The following is a 12,620-nucleotide window of genomic DNA, read 5'->3' as shown; positions in this document are numbered from 1 at the left end:
AATTGATTTCTCCAATCAAAAGACAGAGTCATTGAGTGGATTGGAAAAAAACAAAACTATATGCTGCTTATAAGACACTCACTTCAGCTTTAAGGATACACACACACTGAAAGTGAGGAAATGGAAAGAGACATCCCATGCAAATAAAAACCAGAAAGCCAGGGTAGCTGTATTTCTAGCAGACAAACTTAAAGCTAAAGATTGTAATAAGGGGAAAATGTCATTATATAATGATAAAAGGGCTAATCCAACAAAGAATATAACATTTGTAAATATTTACAACATAGCACCTAAATATATGAAACAAATATTAACACAACTGAAGAGTAAAATGCACTGCAATATAATAGTAGCAGGGACTTTAATACCCTGCTTTTCAACAACATATATATCATCCAGACAGAGAATCAACATTGGACTTAACAGATATTTACAGAACATTCCATCCAACGGTAGCAGAATACACATTGTTCTCAAGTACACACAGAACATTCTCCAGATTAGGTCATACATTAGGCCACAAAACAACTCAATAAATTTAAGACTGAAATCTTATCAAGTACCTTTACTGACCACAATGGTGTGAAACTAGAAATCAATGAAAAGAAAACTGGAAAATTCACAAATACGTAGAGATTAAACAACATGCAACTGAATAAGCAGTGGGTCAAAGAAGAAACAAAAGAAAAAATACCTTGAGATAAAATGGAAATACAACATACCAAAACTTGGATGTAGCAAAAGCAGTTCTAAGAGGGAAATTTACAACAAATGCCTACATTAAAAAAGGTTTCAAACAACCACCTTTGTATCTTTTTTTCTTAATTTTTTTTTAATGTTTATTTTTGAGACAGAGACAGCATGAGCAGGAGAGGGCAGAGAGAGAGACCCAGAATATGAAGCAGACTCCAGGCTCTGAGCTATCAACACAGAGCCCAAAGCAGGGCTTGAACTCACGAGCCGTGAGATCATGACCTGAACCAAAGTCTGATGCCCAACCGACTGAGCCACCCAGGCGTCCCCCGACCTTTATATCTAGAAAAAAACAAACTATGCCCACAGTTAGTAGTAGGAAAGAAAGATCAGAATGGAAATAAATGAAATAAATTCTTAAAAGAGCAATGAAATTCTTAAGAGCTGGCTTTTGAAAAGATAACATAGATAAACCTTTAGCTACTCATAACAAGATAAAAGGGAGAGAGGAGCCATATAAAATTAGAAATGAAAGAGGAGGTCCTTCCGCTGGGGGAGCCATTGAGCAGCAGTCATGGCTCTGTGCTACCCTATGGCCATGGACTCAGCAAGGTGTACAAGGTGAACCTGAGCACAGCCGCTGCTGCAGGCACCTCACCAAGCACACCAAGTTCATGTGGAAGATCCAAGAGGTGTGCGGCATCGCCACATAGGAGTGGCATGCTGTGGAACTGCTCAAGGTCTCCAAAGATCAGTGCGCCCTCAAATTCATCAAGAAAAGGGTGGGGACATATATCTATGCCAAGAGGAGGAGAAAGGAGCTGAGCAACATCCTGGCAGCATGAGGAAAGTGGCAGCCAAGAACTGAATTCCTCCCCTTTAAGTAATAAAGCCTTTTTGGAACTTAAACACACACACACACACACACACACACACACACACACACACAGACATTACAACACCACACAAATACTGAGAATCATAAGATACTAATAGGAAGAATTATTAGCCAATAAAGTGGACAACCTGGAGGAAATGGATAAAATCCCAGACATACAATGTACCAAGACTGAATTGTGAAGAAATAGAAAATCTGCATCAAAACAAAATCCAAGTACTAGTAAGGAGATTGAATCAGTAGTCAAGATCCAACACAAGTCCTGGACCAGATCATTTCACTGGTGAATTCTACCAAATACTTAAAGAGGGATTAATACCAATCCTTCTCAAACTCTTCCAAAAAGTACAAGAGGGGGGACTACTTCCAAACTCATTTTATGAGACCAGAGAAACAAAAACCTGAGAAGGACACAACATCCCTGATGAAATAGATGCAAAAATGGTCAGAAAAAAAATAGCCAACTGAATTCAACAGTCAATTAGAAAGATCATGCATGCACCATGATCAAGTGGGATTTATTCCAGGGATTTGAGATGGTTCAACATCTGCAAATCAATCAATGTGATACACCACATTAACAAAATGAAGGAAGAAAAAACATTCGCCAAAATTCAACATTCATTCATGATATAAAACTCTCAACAAAGTGGGTAGAGAGGAAATGTATTTCAACTTAATATGACAAGCACACAGCTAATATGAAAAGGTGAAAAGTTGAAAGCATTTCCTCTAAGATCAGGAACAAGAATACCCATACTCTCACTCTCACCACTTTTTTTTTTGGCGGGGGGGCCTTTATTCAGCATAGTATTGGATATCCTAACCAGAGCAATTAGGCAAGAAAAAGAAGTCATCCAAATTGTAAATGAAGAAGTAAAAATTCCTATTTGCAGATCACATTTTATTTAGAAAACTCTAAGGACTCCACCAAAAAAACTTTTAGAATAAATGAATTCAGTAAAGGTGCAGGATACAAAATCAATATACAAAAATCAGTTATATTTCTATACACTAATAACAAACTATTAGAAATTAATTTACAATTACATCAAAAGGAATAAAATACCTATGACTAAATTTAAATGAGGAGGTGGAAGATCTATACACTAAAAACTATAAGACATTGATGAGAGAAATAGACACAAATAAATGGAAAGATATTCCATGCTTATGGGCTGAAAGACTTAGAATTGTTAAAATGTCCATATTACCCAAAGCAATCTACAGATTCAATGCAGTCCCTATCAAAATTCAAATGGCATTTTTCTCAGAAACAGAAAAAAAAGACAACAGATCACAATAGAGAGCCCAGAAATAAGCCCATGCATATATGGTCAATTTATGGGAAAGGAGCCAGAATATATTGATGGGAAAGGTAGTCTCTTCAATGGATGGTGTTGGCAAACTGGACAGCCACATGCAAAAGAATGGAACTGAACCACTGTCTATACCATACACAAAAATCAACTCAAAATAGATTAAAGACTTGAATGTAAGACCTTGAACCATAAAACTCCTAGAAGGAAACAGAGCTGATAAGCATCTTAACATTGGTCTTGACAATGATTTTTTGGATTTGATACCAAAAACAAAGGGAACAGAAGCAAAATTAACAGTTGGAACATTATCAGACTAAAAAACCTCTTTCTGCACAGCAAAGGCAGCCTACTTAATGGGATAAAATATTTGCAAATCACATATCTGATGAGGGATTAATATTCTAAAAAATATAAAGAATGCATACAACTTAATAGACAAACTCATGAGACCAGCATACAACTTAATAGTAAATATCAAACAATTTGATTTCAAAATGGGCATTTTTTTCCAAGGAAGACATAGAAATGGCTAACAGGTATATGAAAATGTGCTCAACATTACTAATAATCATCAGTTCAGATCAAATTCAAAACTACAATGACATATCCTTTCATGTCTATTAGAATGGTTATCATCAAGAGAGAAGAGATAACAAGTGTTGGCAAGGATGTGGAGGAGAGGGAACACTTGTGCACTGTTGGTGGGAATGTAAATTGATATGGCCACTATATAAAACAGTATGGAAGGTTCCTTTAAAAACTAAAAACTACCATATGATCCAGCACTCTTATTTCTGTATAAATATCCAAAGAAACAAAAACAGGATATTGAGATATCTGCACTCCCAAGTTCATTACAGCATTATTCACAATAGCCAAGATGAGACAACCTAAATGTCTACTAACAGATGAATGGATAAAGAAGATTTGGTATATACATACAATAGAATATTATTCAGCCATGAGAAAAGATGAAATCATGCCATTTCTGATTACATGATGGACTCTCAGGGCATTATGGCTAAGTAAGCCAGACAGAGAAAGACAAATAGTGTAGGGTATCACTTATATGTGGAATCTTAAAAAAAAAAAAAAAAGGCGGGGGGGGGGGTCAAACTCATATAAACAGTAGAAAAATGGTTTTCCAGGGGCTAGAGGTTGGAAGAAATAGGGAGAGATTGGGAAAAGGGTACAAACTTCCAGATATAAGATGAATAAGGTCTGAAGATCTAATGTAAAACATAGGTACTATTCAAATTTGCTAAGAGTAAAACTTCAGTGTTCTTACACACACAAACACACACACACACGACATGTGAGGTGATGGATGTGTTAACTTGTGTTAACTAAATGTGTTGATGTGTTAACTAGACAGGGGAAATCCTTTCACAATATGTGTTTGTATCAAATCACCACAAGTATAGTTTAAATATCTTAATTTTATATGTCAATTATACCTCAATAAAGGTGAAATTAATTTTTCCATTAAAAGAATTTTAAAATATCAAAAGCCTTAAGAATTGCATATCCTGTTTATCTTCAACCAAGTCCACTTCTTCTATTTCAGATAGTTCATTATATTCCTTCAAGCAGAACTCTTCAATTGTTTGACTTCTTTTTCCCGTATATGATTAATTACCAAATGCTGTCTTATTTGCTTAAAATGTACCAGAATCCTTTTCCATTTCTACTGCCAGTCTCCAGTTCAGGTTTCACATTTGGCCTGAACTATAATAACCTCTTAGTTGGCTTCTCATTATTATAATAAAGAAGTGTAATTCAGTGAACACTTACTGAGTACCTATGTACAAGTGTTGCTTTATGTAAGAATATGAAGTAGATTCAGTCTAATCCCTGTCAAAATTCCAACGGCATATTTCACAGAACTAGAAGAAAAATTCTAAAATTTGCAGGAACACAAAAGCCAGAGCAATCTTGAGAAAGAACAAAGCTGGATGTATGACACCTCCTATTTTCAAACTGTATTACAAATCCACAGTACTCAAAACAGTATGATACTGGCACAAAAACACACAAACAGATCAATGGAACAGAATTGAAAGCCCAGAAATAAACCCACACATACATGGACAGTTAATTTATGACAAAGGAGCCAAGAACATACAATTGAGAAAGGATAGTCTCTTCACTAGATGAGTTTTGGAAAACTGGTCAGCAACATGTAAAAGAATGAAACTAGACTCCTTAGACCATAATACAAATATTAACTAAAAATGGATTAAGAATGTGGATAGAAGACCTGAAAGCATAGAATTCCTAGAAGACAGGTGGTAAACTCTGTGGCATTTGTCTTCGGAATGCTTTTGTGGGCCAGACTCCAAAATCAAAGGAAACAGAAGCAAAAACAAACAAATGGGACCACATCAAACTAAAGTGCTCCTGCACAGTGAAGGAAATCATCATCAAAATGAACAGGCAACCTACTGAATGGCAGATGATAACTGCGGTCATATCTTATAGAGGTTCATATCTAAAATATATAAAGAACTCCTACAACTCGACAACAAAACAAACCAATTAAAAACTGGGCAGAGGATCTGAATAGACATTTTCCCAAAGAGAACATACAGATGGGCAACAGGCACATGAAAAAAATGTTCAATATAGCTAATTATTAGGGAAATGCAAACCGAAATCACAGATTATCACCTCACACCTGTAAGGAAGGCTATTGTTAAAAAGAAATAACAGGTGTTGGAGAGAATGTGGAGAAAAAGGGACACTTGTACACTATTGGTAGGATTGTAGATTGGCACAGCCACTATGGAAAACAGTATGGAGATTCCTCAAAAAAATTAAGAATTGAACTAACATATGATCCAGGTGGGGTGCCTGGGTGGCTCACTCTGTTAAGTGTTGGACTTTGGCTCAGGTCATGATCTCATGGCTTGTGAGTTCAAACCCCACACTGGTCTCTGTGCTGATAGCTCAGAGTCTGGAGCCTGCTTCGGATTCTCTCAGTCTCTGCCCCTCCCCGGCTCATGCATACACACTTTATCTATTTCTCAAATATAAATAGACATTAAGCTTTTTTAAAAAATACTAATTTTAACATATGATCCAGCTGTTCCACTACTGCCTATTTATCTGAAAAATGAGACAACTCTAATTCAAAAAGATATATGCACCCCTATGTTCATTACAGCATTACTTACAATAGCCAATTTATGGGAAGCAACCAATGTCCATTGACAGATGAATAGATAAAGATGTACACATACACATGTTGGAATACTACTCGACCATAAAAAGAACGAAATTTTATTGGCAACACAGATGGACCTAGAGCATATTATACTACATGAAATAAGTCAGAAGAAGAAAAATACCTTTTGATTTTACTCATACGTGAAATTCAAACAAAACAAACTCAGATACAGGGAATAGTTGGCAGTCTCCAGAGGGGAGGTGTGTTGAGGGGTGGGTGGATGAAAGGGGTTGACGGTAGGGTGATGTATGGTAACTAGACTTTTGGGTGTATCACTTTTGGGTGTGTTTTATATATACAAAATAGCTTTATTAGCCATACTAGGAAAAAATCATAAAACTGGTACAAAGTGTCAACACTATTGAGAGTGAAAGTTAAACCCAGTTTTTATCTTTATTTTAGAGAGAGCGCGTGAGAGTGCAAGTAAAGGAGAGGGGCAGAAGGGGAGAGAGAGAATCTCAAGCAGGCTCCATGCTCAGCACTCAGTACAGAGCTCGATGTAGGGCGTGATCCCACAATGTTGGGATCATGACCTGAGCCAAAATCAAGAATCAGACACTCAGCTGACTGAGCCACCAGGCGCCCCTCCAGTTTTGATTTTAAAATCTATGCATGTTTGTTTCAATATCTTCATAAAACATTTCACATCATTAATTTTATAAACTGACAAAGTCACAAGAGCAAATAGTCTAGGACTTGGAAGCTGATCTTACAATTTAGAATTTTTCTCCTCAATACCTAATTAAAAGGAGAAAAAATAGGAAAAAAGAGGAAAAGTAGGAAAAAATAATTCAGCAGCAAATGATAAATGAAAGGACTAAAAGCTCATGCCATTAACTTTGAAAACTGGTGGTTAAGAAAAATAAGTAATATTAGGCAAGGTTAATCAAAACAATCTTGAGAATTTTGATGATAGTTCTGTATTTTGTGGAAAAAGAGGGGGGAACATAGTGCTGAGCAAAGTTAAGGAAAAAGCCTTGAGGTTGGAAACCTCATCTATCATTGAAAATGTTAAAATACTCAAAAATTGAAACAGCAAGGCTTTGTTTTCTAAAGCCCTCATGAAATAAGATGTTATCATTCTAAGTGAAGCGGACCCTAGCATAGTTACAAACCTCCAAAAGATGCACAACAGGCCAGATCTTCTAACAAAGACAGCATAGGACTCACCACAGCTATGCTGGAGGGGCAAATTTGCCCCTTCCTACCTTCAGATAAAGGAAGAATGAGTGGTAATGTCAAACATGAATGGCCAAAAAGGAGCCTCAGATAAGGAGGGAGAGTTAGCAGGACAGTTCATCCTCCATTTAGGTCACATGGATCTAGATGAAGTTTATTACGCACAAGCAAGATGAAAAGAAATTACATGACACAAACAATAAAGCAAAAAACAAACAAAAACCAGTCAAGTACATATAGATGTCTGAAGGTTCAGTTCTAAAAGGAAACATAGTCCCTGAATAACAGCAAAAAGTGACATATAGGGAAAAAGGCAGAGAGAGAGGAACAAAATGAAAACCAAATCAGCACAATTATAGAATAAAATAGAGACCATGTAAAAAAAAATACAGACAAGGATGAAAATCCTCTTAACACAGTGATGGCTCCATGGATGCAGAACCACAGTAGACACAGAAAGAAGATAAAATAATTAGAAGGTAATAGATTAAAAGTTGTTCAGTTATAAAGGCAAAAGACTTACATTGCCAACATAAACTCAAGGCAATAGGGACCCATGTGCCTCTTCTGACAAATTTGCTTATTGACTAAATCCAGGCTTACAGAGAAACAAAGGATGAAAATACAGCACTTTATTTATTAAAAAAAATTTTTTAATGTTTATTTTTGAGACAGAGAGAGAGAGGGCGACAGAGCATGAGTGGGAGAGGGGCAGAGAGAGAGGGAGACACAGAATCCGAAGCAGGCTCCAGGCTCTGAGCTGTCAGCACAGAGCCCAACACAGGGCTCGAACTCACGAACCATGAGATCATGACCTGAGCTGTTGGATGCTTAACCAACTGAGCCACCCAGGCACCCCCAAAATACTGCATTTTAGGATGCAAACAAAAATCCTAAAAATAAGCAAAAAACTTGTGTTAGAAAAGAGTAACTTTGGAAAGCAAGAATTGTGTACTCTGCTAAATTGCCCTTGAAATGGCTACAAAAGCAACGGAACAATGTGCTGAAGCCTAAGGAACTCAGAGAATATTGTTAATCAGTTCTTGTAGTTTGATCCTCTTAGGTTCACTTCTGGTGAATTGAGTTTATTATGTTACTGTACCTTACAAACAGATAATTTTCTAGGATAATAACGTTAATAATTATTTCTTGGTCAATTTGGGGTGAATTTTTAGCTTTTCATATTTTTCTAGAATAAGTTTTTATGAGTTGTTAATTTGATACACATTTTATTCTAAAAAGGAGGCTCTGTAGAAGTCAAAAATTCAAATCACAGCCACTGTGATTAGTCAAGTTATTGCAACATACATAAGCTAGAGTATATCTTAGAAGAACAAAGATAAGTTGAAATACCAGTGGAAAAGGAATCTTAAAAATTAACTATAAACTTCTGCTTTCAGTAATAGCAGGCTAGATAATTTGGAACTAAGTCCCAGTGAGGACAAGCAATAAATCTGGATGAAATGTTTTTCAACTGATCAAAGTGCTAACACAAAAACTATTGACAAAATAGAGGATAAGGCAAGAAACCGGAGAGGAAACCAACAGTTGGAACTACTTTTGCTTGAGGCAAGGATGCCACTGACATGTCCGGTAGTCCCTCTGCTCAGGTATTTACAAAAAATGTCCCCTGTGATAAGTTTTAAAAGGTCCTTCTTCCTCCAGCACATGGCTTGTGACATAGAACAGGGGTTATATTTCTGATCCCACTTACCCTCCTTAGCTGGGCATCTTTGTGCAAGGCCCCACTTTGAGGTCATTTGCAGAGCCAAAAGAAACAACAGAGATTGAGCTGTGATTTTTGGCGAATTTCCACGGTGAAGGGGACAGAAGTCAAAGGACAGGGTTGGCCAAGGGATCTGATAACTCCACACATTCATTAAGCTGGGACTGCAAAGGGCTATAGATATAAAATAAGGATGACCTGGAAGTAAACATCCTGTGTTCGTGACTCTTGAGTGGTCCAGGGAATCGCAAACTATAATTTGAATCAGAAGATCCCATACTGGTAGTGTCCCCAGACATCCGAGAAAGGAGGAAGATACATTCATACCAGCCCTTAAATTATTCCCACAAATACTTTTCCAAATGGCATAATCAATAAACAAAGATAACTGGCATACAAGGAGATAACACAAATGGGAACAAATAGCAAAATCCCTCTCCTCAAAAAGTTCTGAGAACTATCAGATATAGATGATAAAAATACCTATGCTTATTATTATTTTTTCAAGCATACAAGGTTGAAATTTCTCTAGAAACAGGAAACAAGGGGTGCCTGAATGGCTCAGTCAGTTAAGCATCCAGCTCTTGATTTCAGCTCAGGTCATGATCTCATGGTTTGTGACATCCATCCCTGCTTGGGATTCTCTCTTTCCCTCTCTCTGTGCCCCTTCCCTACTTGCACACACACTCTCTCTCTCAAAATAAACTTAATTAAAAAAAAAGGAAACTATGTAGTTACTTAGATTTTACAAAGTACCAAAAATAGCTTCTAGAAAAGAAGGCTGAAATTACATTAGATACAACTAAAGAAAATTAGTGAGGGGTGCCTGGGTGGCTCAGTCAGTTAAGCGTGTGACTTCAGCTCAGGTCACGATCTCGCGGTCCGTGAGTTCGAGCCCCGCGTCGGGCTCTGGGCTGATGGCTCAGAGCCTGGAGCCTGCTTCCGATTCTGTGTCTCCCTCTCTCTCTCTGCCCCTCCCCCGTTCATGCTCTGTGTCTTTCTCAAAAATAAATAAAAACGTTAAAAAAAAAAAAAAAGAAAATTAGTGAACTGGAAGAGAGGTAAGAAAAATTATTCAGAGTTCAGCAGAGACAAAAAGATGGAAAATACAGAAGAGAGACTAAGGATATAAGCAAGTAAAAAGATAACAAATTCCATTATATATTTCATTAGGGTATCAGAAAGAAAGGAGAAAAGGAATGTCCAGAGGTAGTATTTGAAGAGATAATGGTTGAAAAGTTTCCAGAACTGACACCAAACCACAGGCCAAAGAAGTTCAACACATCCAAAGGAGAGCAAATAAAGCCACATCTATACACAACATAGTGAAACTGCAGAAAAGCCAAGACAAGAGCAAAAAAGTTTAAAGGAACAACACTTAAGAATGCTGCTGTTGAGAAGTCACCAGTTGATGGAAGCCAGAAGACATTGCAATGGGATCTCCAGTATGCTGAAGGAAAACTCTAGATTTATACTTTCAGTAAAAATGATAAGACATTAAAAATATTAAGATGAGATAGATATTTTATATAAATTAAAACAGTTTACCACCAATAGACTTTCAGTAATGGAAATGTGAAAAGATGCACTTCAGATAGAAGGTAAATAAATGATCTAGCCAGGGGTGCTGAGATTTAAGAAAAAATGTAGTGTGAAACAAGAGGCAACTATCTGGATAAACTAAATAAAAATGGATTGTACAAAACAAGAACAATGACATGAGCGGGTATTAAAATAAGTACTATTTAAAAATATATATACAGCAACTATATTTGGGATGGCATATATGGGGTTATAGTGTTCCAAGGTCACTGTCCAAATCAAGAGGAAGGTAGACTAAAAGTTAACATTAAACTTGGAGAATTTAATGGCACATGTTGTAATTTCTAAGATAACCAATAAAAATGTAACCAACAAAAATGGTACAATGACTTATAAATTAAGAGAAAAAGAGGAATGATAAAAATCCAAAAGAAGGCATTAAAGGAGGGGAAAAGAAACAAAGAACAGGTAGTACATAGAGAAAGTATAGACAACATGGTAAAATTTAACCCCAAATATAGCAATTATTACATTGAATGTAAATGGACTAAATATCCCAGTTAAAAGATAAATATATCAGGCTAGATAAGAAAATCACATTCAATTATATGCCATTTATAATAGACCCATCTGAAGCCTGAGGGCACAGAGAGGTCGGAATTTTAAAAGATGGAAAAAGACAGGTCATGCAAATGCCAAAAGCAAGATGGTGTAGCTATATCAGATAAAACACACTGTAGGGCAAGAATTATTAGAGAAAAAGAGGGTCACTTCATAATGAAAAAAGATAAATTCACTAGGAAAATAGTAAATTTTAATTGTATATATAAATGTGAATATATGGTCTAAAATTATATAATGCAAAAATGGAGAAAACCAAAGGAAGAAATAGACACCGTGGGAGATTTTATTAGATGGTTCTTGGAAGTGATAGAACAAGCAGGCCAAAAAAAAGAGGGGGAGAATATAAGATTAGAACTACATGCTTTCCAGACTTGACCCACTGAAATATTTAGAGTACTGTACCTAAGGGATGGAGAATATACATTCTTTTCAAATTTGACCAAATGGTTGAATGGGCTAAGCACTGGTCTCAAGAAATTAGAAAAATGAACACCAAAATAAAATAAAATAAAATAAAATAAAATAAAATAAAGAATTTAAAAATAACACAAATTAGTTAAGTAGAAAACAAACATAAAACAGAGTCTCAACAAAACTAGAAGTTGATTCTTTGAAAAGGCTAATAAAATTGACAAACCTCTAGTGAGACCACTTAAGAGAAAAAGGCACAATTTATCAGGAACCAAAAGGAGTTATCACTATAATGTAAACATTAAAAGATATTATAAATACTTTTAGGTCAGTAATATTAAATTTTAGATGAAATAAAAAATTCCTAGAAAAATACAGCTTACCCAACTGGTCCATGATGTAGAGAACTTGCTCGTGAAGTAGAGACTAGTAGTCCTATGAGTATTACAGAAACAGAATCAGTGACTTAAAAAAATCTTCTCCCAAAGAAACTACAGACTTGGTTGACTTTACTGGTGAACTCTACCAAAAATCTAAGGAGAAAATAATTCCAATATTGAATCCTTCCAGTTAATAGAAAAGAGCAGACCACCCAACTTGCGAGGTTAGTGAAACGTTGATACCAAGGACAGTACAAAAGAGAGAATCTCAATTATGAACATACTTGTCAAAGTCTTAAAAATACTGACAACCTAAATCTAGTAATAGTTTAAAAGATAATATAATCTGTCCAAGTTGGATTTATATCAAGAATGTAAACTTGTTTAGCAGTGAAAATTGATCAGAGTAATTCACCGTATTAACCAACAAAAAGGGGAAAAATTAATCCTCAATACATGCAAAAAAAAAAAAGTCTGATAAAATTCAACTATTCATGAAAAAGATACATTTAGCAATCCATGAAGAGAATTTCCTTAACCTAATAAAAAGGGTGTCTAAAGAACAAAAAGCAAGAGACATCATACTTAATAGCAAAAATATTAACACTTTCCTTTT

The 12,620-nt window shown here is 35.8% G+C and overlaps 1 pseudogene; it reads left to right on the top strand.

Annotated features, from left to right (window-relative positions):
• The first annotated feature begins 420 nt into the window (after positions 1-420).
• LOC147581332 (large ribosomal subunit protein eL36 pseudogene) lies at positions 421-4,023 on the top strand (annotated as a pseudogene).
• The last annotated feature ends 8,597 nt before the right edge of the window (positions 4,024-12,620 follow it).

Source organism: Puma concolor, chromosome B2 (assembly GCF_028749965.1).
Source record: "Puma concolor isolate L17-30 chromosome B2, mPumCon1.1.hap2, whole genome shotgun sequence".
Lineage (NCBI taxonomy): Eukaryota > Metazoa > Chordata > Mammalia > Carnivora > Felidae > Puma > Puma concolor.
This window is presented reverse-complemented; position numbering and strand designations above follow the sequence as displayed.